The sequence below is a fragment of the Triticum dicoccoides genome, chromosome 7A (genome assembly GCF_002162155.2).
Source record: "Triticum dicoccoides isolate Atlit2015 ecotype Zavitan chromosome 7A, WEW_v2.0, whole genome shotgun sequence".
In the NCBI taxonomy this organism is placed as follows: Eukaryota; Viridiplantae; Streptophyta; class Magnoliopsida; order Poales; family Poaceae; genus Triticum; species Triticum dicoccoides.
This window is the reverse complement of record NC_041392.1, coordinates 437,300,826-437,311,628: the sequence shown is the minus strand read 5'-3', so window position 1 is coordinate 437,311,628 and position 10,803 is coordinate 437,300,826.

Genomic DNA, 10,803 nt, shown 5'->3' with positions numbered 1-10,803 from the left:
CTACCCAAGGTGATTTCCTTCTTTTTCCGATCTCGATTGTGGTTTTTCAGAAAAGGAAGTATGTGGTGATTTTTTTAGAAAAGGAAGTATGTGGTGATTTCCGAGCTAAGTATGTGGTGATTTTTTTAGAAAAGGAAGTATGTGGTGATTAATAATGCAAAATTTTATTAGCTTCGATGCCATGCTATACATAGTGGTTTAAATAACTTGTGTTTCTTATACTGAAAAGTAATTCAGAATTTGTTTCTGTTTCAATTAGAGCCCTGATGCAGACAAGGATTGTGTGGTTGTACATGTCACTCGCTATGAGGCGGACGACCTGAATATACGCACTGGGAAAATAGAGTTCTTAGGCTGTTGGATCCTGAAAGCCATTTGCGGTTATACCAATGAAGAGTTGTATTCCAGCCTCACTGTTGTCAGGCGTGTTGTCCAGGGTGTACTGAAGCACAAGAAGTTCAAAGCTACTCCTTCGTTTGTGAGGCATACTGTTCTTGTCAAGCTTACGCAGGAAGATGACGTGGCATGCCTCCACAAACAAGTTTATCAGTGGCAAGGCCACAAGGTTGTCTTCATGAAGGTTCACAGGATTGAGCTGCTGCGGGACGTCCTCGATGATGTTCATGGCAAGGTCCGTCTTGTGTCCAGCCCAAATTAGATCAAGGCATGAAATAGTTGCCCCAGCTAGTGTTTAATAGTAGTTTGGATTGTGTCTAATTATCCGAACCTTGCCTATTATCGACCCCTCTGGGGCTAGTACTCTGTTTGAATCCGTCTATGGGAACTGCTGCTACTTTTGTGTGCCCGTGAATCATGTGAGAACCATCGTAATTGTTGCCGAAACAGATGCGTCCTCACTAGTTTTTTCATGAATATGGCATGGTAAGACATAAGTTGTCACGGTTTATCATACGAGCAGTGTGTGTTTTGATGAAATAGAGCACTCGTTCGAGAACCGTGCGCCGACGTATGCATAAGTACTTGTAAACACTGTTGGTGCTACCCCACTTGTAAGCAGTTGTGCAAAACACGGCACATTGGCTCAGCTCGCTTCAACACTAGGCTATCGGCCAGCTAACAATCAACAATCTGCTGTCTGACATGTAGGCAACTATGTATCTTGTTACAGTGGTTCATGCAGTTAATTGAGGCCACAATGTAATAAATTCCAAACATTCACACGCTAGTCCAACGCTCATGTGGAACACTCACATTAAACTCATCTTCATAAAAAACTTGAAAATCATAAGTTAAGCAATTTTATACATCTCAATGATTCATAGAACATAACAAACATATACTAGTTCACAGCAAAAGACAAAGTTGTGAGAAGGTTTACAAATCAGGAAAAAACAAGCAAGGCTTCTCTGAGCAAAGGGCCTCCCGGCAGGCTTAAATTTCCTGGAGTTCACTCTGGTTTTTTCTTGTTGCCACCATCCAGGGTTAGGTTCTCTCATTCCAGAATAACCAATTATAATTATGGTCTCAGCTGGAATGCTGAACCGAACCATGCAGTGTACTGACCAGCTGAAATGCTTGTGCATTCCACTAAATTTAAGCACCTCTATTTGCAGAAATAAGCAGGCCACAATGCCTCTTGTCCGCGCACCTGTCCAAAAAACCACCATGCAGCCGTGCTAGCTAGTCCTTGGTCCATGGATGAACTGGTAGAAAGTGCATTCCGGACTAGGATGCAATTGTTTTCGCCCGTCCCTACACTGCAATCAGGAAGTAAAACGTACGAATCAGCTTCTTTTAGATTGTGTTGGTAATTCTACCTTAGTTACTACCAATGTAGGGATACCTTGAAGATGGGAGGTTAGACGACGGCAACGAGGGATATCCATCTCATTTTGTGCAGTTGTACTAAAACTGAGGTGTGTGCTTTTGATTGCGCAGATAGAAACGATACGGAGATAGACATCCCGAAACGATATGGAGACATACATCCCTATTTGCGCAAATACGAAATAAGGTTATTTAAGCAGTGATAGATATTACTACTTTCCCCCGTTTCCTCTTAGAACCAAGTCCTAGATTCATGCTACAGCTTTCCCACTTTCTTCCCTGTTTGAACCAACGCTTTGAGTCGACTGTATGAACTAGGTTTACTTCTAATAATAGTAGAAGTCTAGGTGGCTTTAGAACAACGGACAGAAGTTGAAAAGGATCCACACGAAGGGAGCTAGGGCAGTAGAGCAAGGCAGGTTTCGAAGGAATATATACCTAAGGGTCGTCGGCATGTGGCAAAGACGACGTCGGGAGGCTGCATCTTGGCCACAATACCGTATGGAGGAAGAAGGGGTCGGAGGCCCTCCCGAGCCGGTGCTCTCTCGAAGAGAACGGCACGGCCGCCGATCGGGATGCGCGGGCAGCCGTTGGTCTCCTCCCTCGCCGCCGACGACAGCGTGAACGATGCACCTACACCCCTGCCCTGGTCGAGGTTGTCCGGCCGGATTTGTGACCAGCCGTGAGCTGAGAGAGAGTGTGGCCACCTATGTGTTGCTTAGATCTTGAGAGCATAAGAGAGTGAATGAGAGGAACCCTAGTAAAGCAAGCGCTAAGGCTCCTGCTTTTATATATAGTGGAGTGATTTTGTTGTACTAGCTTCAAAAAAATGCGCTCCTACGTGTACCCGTGACTGGGTGTGAGAGAACTAGTGTGTGCGTGCATCGCTTCTCTTCGTGAGAGTACAATATACTATGCCCAAAGAATGTTTGCCGCAAGAGTAATAGTATATGTGTGTGACTTGTGAGCTAAAATAAAATGTGCACGCCGTCTTTTGTTTTTTAGAAGTTCTGAGGGTAGGGTGTGAAGAGCACATATGTGCGTGACGCCTACCTACAGATAGACGGTGGGTGCGACATGCGAGTCTATGAGAGGACTCGGGAGAGTCGTGACTCGTGAGGGTGCGTGTGCGTGAGAGAGAGGGGGGCACGTATCAATGCAATGCATGTGTCCGTAAATCATTATCCGACAAACGTTCGCCACAAGCCTTTTCCTGATGAACGCTGTAAGAACCGTTAGATCGGCATCCGACAGTGTCAGTTTTGCCATGTCATTTAACAGAACAACCACTCCTCCTACACACAAATTTTCCACGTGAGTGTTAGCAACTGTCGTATGCTCCCTCCGTTCTGAAATGCAGTGCATATAGCTTTATTGAAAATTCGAACCTCGCAAACTTTTACCGAGTTTTCGTGTACCAAATTGCACATGTAGAATACCATGTATATATCATTTCATTCATCTTCGAGAGGTAACTATAAAGATGGGTGAGGAGTCTACAAAGAAAGACCATCGTATCACCCGCAACAATTTCAAGCATCCTTTAGTGTCGAGGAATATCATAGGAACTCTATATGATATGATTTTTATAGGATTTTTTCCTTTAGAGCCAATTGGTTCATAGGAATAGATTCATATACTCCACATTTCAAAGGAAATAAACATGATATCATTTCTATAGCTTTAGAGCCACTTGGTTCATATGAATGGATTCCTATACTCCCTTAATTTCAAAGGAAAATAAACATTAGCGTATATTCAATAGAAAAGTTCCTATGATATGAACCAAATTACATCTCTTTTCTAATCCCTCCTCATAGGAATTGAGATGCTCCATGTCATATCTTTCCCTAAAACTTCCATGTATACATCTTATATTCCTAAATAGATAGTACAGCCCACTAGTAGCTTTTTTCCAAAACATGCAAGTATGGCACAAGAACTATATAGTGTGCCGATAACTTTGAAAGATGGTTGCTGGATGAAGCTAACCCGACAGTGCAGAGATAGGAAAATCTGAGCACTACTAGCTGTTGGATATCATCAACATTCCACCAGACCTGCCACATGTACAATTTAGAAGACTCCATGGTTGAACTTAAGCATAATGCACAAACCTCAAAACACAAGCACTTCTCCTTTGTTCTAGAATCTTTTGTATGATAATTGATTATTTTTTCTAAATGAATTGCCATTATTTGTTTTTTACTTTATGATTTACAATGCACAACCCCATGAATCTTAACATTTTTATAAAACTAATTGATTTTGAATGAGATGAACTATAAGAACAAAACGAACATCTACATCATGCATATATGACTCAAAGCTTTACATGCTATAGTGTGTATTTATTCATAATTTGGTTTCGAAGTCTCATGCATTCAATACATGTGTACCTTACTAGTTTTGAGTAGAGTAGCAAATTTCACGCGGCCCGGGTATATCAAAATGCAGGGCCCATGCATCATTTCCTTTCGGTCGAACCTACGTCCACAATTTTTTGTACGTACTATATCTCCACTGGTCCCCGAACCCAAAATGATGCCTCGTTCTCGTAAAACCAAGCGGCCCACACATATTTAAGGTGTCGACTCGAACCCGTTTACTACGACGTGGCCCCGCACGCCGTAGTACTCCTACAAACCCTACCACCGCACTCATCATTGGTTTTCTTCATGAGGACGAGGGAGAAGCCGATTTGTAGTGGAGGCGCTTTCAAAAAAAAGGATATGTAGTGGAGACCCCTACCCTAGGGTGCCCTAGGTAGCTGCCACATGCATCGTTGTTTTCTCTTTTCTTTATGCTCTTGCGCCCTAGAGTGAAATGATGGTTGCTTCGTCCGTCCATCTTAATGCGGGAAAGGTGGGGCTTTGTGATTTGACCCCTCATCGCTCATTTTCTACTAATGCGGCGCTACGACCGGGGGCCTCCAATTCCAACCGCTGCTCCGAACTGTAATTTGGTGCATCGCACGTGGAACAAGACAGTGGATGAGCCACATGTCGGCCAAAGGGGTCCTGTTAAGTGTGTCGCCATTTCGTGTGTGGACTGACCCTGCTTGAGTTGCTACGCCAACACGACAGGAGCAGCCTACCACTTGGTTTTGCTCCTTGGTGAATCCCGACTATATTGATCTAAAAAGATACGTGCTGAACTACCCTCTCCGTCTTGATTTTTTTTATTTTTAGGCATCTCGGTTTATAGGGCCTGCACGTAGTTCTAGGTCATCCATTTGACTAACTAAATATGAGTTACTATGTCACAAAAAGTATATCATTGGATTCTTAAGCGGATGTAGTTGTATTTAAAAGTCGAGGGTGGGGCTTTTCCTGCACGGTAGGCGGGGCAGTTCCGCCTAGTCGGTTCGACAGAGATGCGAGAAGACGAGGGAGTAGGCTGCTGCAAACATAGGGTTGTGTGATTTGACAGCGAGTTACTGCTGGACAGGTGGGGCCCCGTGATTTGACTTGCCATTATCATTTTAACTACGGCGCTATGACCGGCGTGAGTCTCCCGATTCCTGACCACCTCCATACAGGTGCCTCTCCCAATGCTCCACCATGTAGTAGAGGCTGGCTCTTGCATGAGAGCCCACTTCTCCACTTTTTCCTTGCCTCTCTTTCCTCCACATATGCAAAAATGCCATGTAAAGCGCACTATTGTACTTACTTTTACTTGCTCCTACAGGTGCTTAAGCTTGCCACATAGGCATAAAGTCTGATGTGGCAAGTTAATCAAGAAGAGAGAGACTAGTTTGGTGACCCAAGGAAGAAACAGTGCAAGCGTGTGTACCTAGGTGAAAAGACAATTTTGAGTCTATAGCTAATTAAATGAAGAAAACTTAGCAACACCATTTCATTGGAAGAGGTCGCTCCTTGGCAAATGCAATAAATACTAGTACTCCCTGTGTCCCATAATATAAGAACGCTTTTGGCACTACACTAGTGTCAAAAACGTTCTTATATTATGGGACGGAGGGAGTACGAAGAAAGAGATAGAGAGGAGTAAAAAAATACACTTATAGCCAACCTTGTTGTAATATGAGTGACTAAGTGATGACTATGTATGACATGCCAACATCAGATAGCCTAACGCACCGTGTTAAATCTCCAAGGGTGCGACCGCGCGAGCGACGCGACGGTCGTGGTAGGCGTGACCATGATATGGGCTGCTGGCAGCCCTTGGATCTGAGATCAAACGGTCGCATGCTAAGTTGCTGAAAATTTGCAGAATAACCCTCCATGATAGGATATTCATCCATAGGTCTAGAATCATGCCATGCAACCGTTCGATCTCAGATCCAACGGCTCTCGGAAGCCCGTATCATGGGAGAATGGAAAGCCACTACCCTTCCGTTCGCACGCTAGCAGTTTGCTCCTACTCATCCCCGCACGTCTTTCAATACTATGGTGGTTCGCTCCTAGTCGTCCCGTCCATTCACATTACGGCAGTTCCACTAATCCTAACCCTCCTCCCAAATCCATGGCGTCCCAAATCTCCACGATCGGCGGTGAGTACAAGGTTAGAACCATCACCGGCGATGAGTTCGACGTCATCTACACCCGTTCTTCCGCGACGGTGAATGGATGCCTTTCTCGCTTCAGACGCATGTTCGAAAACTCAGATGATGAGTGGGTCGTTGGGCTAGATGTTGAGTACACCACAGTCCTGGGACCAGAGAAGGATCTAAAGGACGAAAAGAGGAAGAAGCCCGCCATGATCCAGGTTTGCGTACATAACGTTTGCTTGGTCTACCACATATGCCATGCCGACATTGAGTGCCAGGATTTTAAGAACTTCCTCAAGGACAAAACAGTGAAATTCGTTACTGTAGACTTTAAGAACGACAAAGAAGTCCTGGGTCGGATAGGCCTCGTTGTAGGCAACCCCTTCGACCTCCAGAAGAATCGGCTGGTGCCCTCTCGTCAGCCTTCAATGCTGACCCTGGCAGGAGCCATGGTTCATCCTTCGTACCATAAACTGGAGAAACCTCATTACACGTTTCATCGTCATGCATGGCAGCGGAATGTACTAGATATAGACCACATCCACTACGCTGCAATGGATGGCTGCCTTTGTTTCAATATCTACAAGGGTTGGATGAAGAGCAACAGCCAAGTGTGCGGTTCAAGCAAAGAAGTATCGACCAAGAGGGAGAGGGACAAGGACGAAGTCGAGGACATGGACAAGGACTCAGAGTAAGGTGGCAATGTCGTTGCTCACGGTGGTTCTAAACTTCTAATGCAGTGTCTACTGGATTAGTTGCATAGTTTAATTTCAGGTGTGCTTAGTTTAATTTGAGGGGTGTATTGTGCTGAGCCCCCAGCAGAACTATGTTATGTTTCTTCTCGTTACTTTAACTCTTCAGTATGTACATACTACTAGTATTTCTTTAATAGAATTTAGCACCCCAATTAAGCACGTACTTGCTTTTTAAATAGTACTATATGCATAATTTGGCGACGAGTGCTCTCTATATGTACCACCTTTTTTAATTTCATTTTTTGCTCCATGGCGCAATCCATCGATAGTACTACTATACAAAAGTATACATTTTTTAAAAGGCTAGAGTACTGTTCATCACATATATAGCCAGTTAAATTCTCAACCTAGAACGACCTGCATGCCATGTACTAAACCGATACGGAGGAAGTATAGTAAAAATGAGGTGATTTTACCAAGCGATCGACGGGGGAGCATGGCCTGTCATGCGGTCCCACGTGTCATGATGTACCAAGGCGATGCGCGTGTCCCTCTTGAGGCAGAAGCAATACTGCGTGGTTTGAGATGATGGGGAACCAAAGTGTGAGATAATGGTTGCTTCGTCTGTTTGGGAAGGTGTGACATTGTGATTTGACGTCTCATTGCTCATTACTATTACTGGGCCGGTACGAGTGGGGTGCGCCCCCCTGCTATTCTGCACTGTTATTTGGTGCTTGACACGTCGACCCGGTTGCTATATGTCCCACATGTCGGCGACAGGAAGTACATAATTCATGAAAGGGAGCGTCGACGGAGGAGTATACTACATAACTCATGAAAGGGAGCGACTTAGTTTTGGAAAAATCTGTTTTTACGGAGTACGTACCCACTAGGGTTTATAGGGCTCATCTAAAAAACATCCGTTTTTCCGTTTGATAAGTCTCAATTCTACTATACTAGTAGTAGTACCATTACATGTTGGATTTTGAGGTGCGTTAGATCACCCGACGCAAGCAGTGTCAAGAGGAAACTAACCAATGCATGTACAAGTTCATGGAAATTTAGTGGTCATTCGTGCATTCGTTCTAATTAATGCCTCGGTAAACATAACTTCTTGAGAAAAACGAGCGTACTAATTACTTGTGCAAACTACGAAATTAATTCGACCACTCACCATCTACCTTGGTTGGAGAGATTTTGAAATTGAGCCATAAACTGGAAAGGAGGGAGTAGTAACTTTTGTCTCGATTACTATTTGTGGCCTTGTATAGATGCAAAATCTATTTTTTTTATAGTGGCCTTGTATAAGTAAATGGAGGGAGTACTAACCAAAGTACGTAGTAGGGACGAGGAGTAAACGGAGGGAGTAGTAAAAATTTCTCCTCGTGCTGCGAACCACCGGGCACGTGGGTGAGGGAGCGGGCGTAAAGGCGTACAGTAGTAGTAGTACTACTACTCGTAAGCAAGCTTCACCTCATCCTGCGAGCCACCGCGCCCGTGGGCGGGGGAGACGGCGTACTAAGAAAGCTTCTCCTCGTTCTACGAGTTGACGGGACACATCAAAAGTACTCCAGTGTATAGAGCCTTACCTCTAAGGTAGGCCCCACATGGTTTGCCTCTTTTTTAAATTTAACATAATGTGTCAGGTCGCAATTTGTTTTTTCAACCATGGTAGACAATCCTCCCTCCACCAAGTGGACAACCAGTAGAGGTGCCAAATTACCACGTGGGTTGCCTTTTTCGTACAAAAATGAGCTCCATGGTGTACCCGCACGGGTGTGGTTGGGAAAGAGACGGGAGTACGTGCGCCGCGCATGCACCTCTTCTCTTCGTGCACGTGCCCCACCTATGTGGGTGTATGTGAGAGAGATACAAACCTAGACATAATGCGTCGTCCATCCCCATGCCTCCGCCCAGTCCGACCACCAGTCACCACCACGCCCCACTCCTCCTCACCTTATCTCTCATTTTTCTCCCTCCATTTTTATATACAAGGGGCCACTATCAAAATTACAATTTGCAGATATACAAGGCCACTAACACTAATCGATGCAATATTAATGGTGTTTGCCTTGTGGTACTAGCAAAGGAGGACATTAATTATCCCTTGCATGCATGCGGGAGTTTGTAAAAAATGCATCTTGATGTTCCGTGCAATGCACGGGCATCTTGCTAGTCCATGAAAACAACACATGGCAAAATTCCACGGTGAATGAGGGATTTGAATCTGTTGGGAGGAGCTGTTTGGATCTTGCCCGGGGTAGCCAAAATATTGGTGACCCTTTTGTCCACCGGTGCCTTTGCCACCGATGAACAAGGAATGGCTCGGATGCTCATGTTGTCATGCATCCTCCAGCGCGCATGTTGCAGACGAGCTCGCACGAGCTGTGTTTTTTTGTCCCACAACGCCGCCCGAGCCGCCCGCAGACCGACCGGCGACCCGCAAATTACGCCATCCAACCATAGCCGCACACATTATGACAGCAACTCAACCAACCGGACAAAGTTCACGCAAACACGTAGACAAACTGATATTTCATATAAACAACGACAGAAATCATATAAAATACCGGATTTTCATCCAAACATGACGGATTTCATTACATTCAAATGAACTACGCGGTGCTAGTTCTGGACAGCACAGGCATATAATACCTGGCCTAAATGGTCGCCCGCCGATCGATTTGTGTTCCTCATGTCTGGCAGCACGATCACCGGACTGCCGGGAGCCCCGAAGGTATATGCTTCAATGCAAAGGACGGCTCGCTTCCCCACTGCCCAACTGATATCATTGGCTGGTGCTGAAGATGATGGTGGCCGGCACCGGTTCGAGTTCATCACCGGCCACTACTTCGCCATGGCCGGCACCGGCTCGAGTTCATCCTAACATTCCCCTCTTCCATGGAGCCCATGCGGGGTCGACGAAGGTCCTCGCAACAAAAGGATCCGGCAAGACACCTGCCGTGTACGCCGGCGTCGCCTCCGCGGTGGCCTTCATGGGACCCAAGCGGCGGCGGCCTCCCGTGTTCTAGTTGTCCTCGATGATGGCGGCGGACGCGGAGGCGCTGGCCACCGACTCGTCGCTCTCCGCGCACCCGGCTTCTGTCGCTGCTTGCATGGCGCGGCCGCCGGCATGGGAGTCTCGGCCACAGAAACGGGAGACGTGGTATGAGGCGGTCGCGTGGACGGCAGCAACGACGCCCGTGCGCCGCTCCTCGTCGAGCTGGCCTGGAGCGGCGAGTTGCTGAACCGCGCGCCGGCTTGGGGCGGCAACTGGCTCCATCGGGCAAGGGGAGGGAGGTGGATCAGCGAGCTGCATAGCTCGTATCCGGCGGTCTACCCAGCCGGCTTGGATGTGGAATAACTACTCTTCGTAAGCCATTGTAAGAGTGGACAAAATGGTGGAGGAGATAGGGAGCGGCGGAGGTGTGCGATTCTTGGCCAACGTTTGGCCTCGTTTAAATAGGAGATTAAATAGACGGCGGACGGGAGGAGCTCGGCCGGTGTTGCGTTTAACGCCGGCCTGGTCATGAACGGACGTGTGTCCAGAGTGGGTTTCTTGGCTTCCACACGGGCGGGTTTCATGGAGGCATTTGAATGCGGCACGGAGGCGTGTTCAGCCGGGCGTGCCGCGAGTGACGCCCTCGACTCTGACCTAGGACACCGCACCATTCTTCCACTGATGTGTGGGCTCTTTGGGTGCATGGCCTGCATGTTAGTGACCCAACGTAGGTAGCGCACAACGGAGGAACCTTTGGTGGGCCAGGGCGGTCAGAAGCGGGCATTTCATAAACCGATGATTGTTCATTG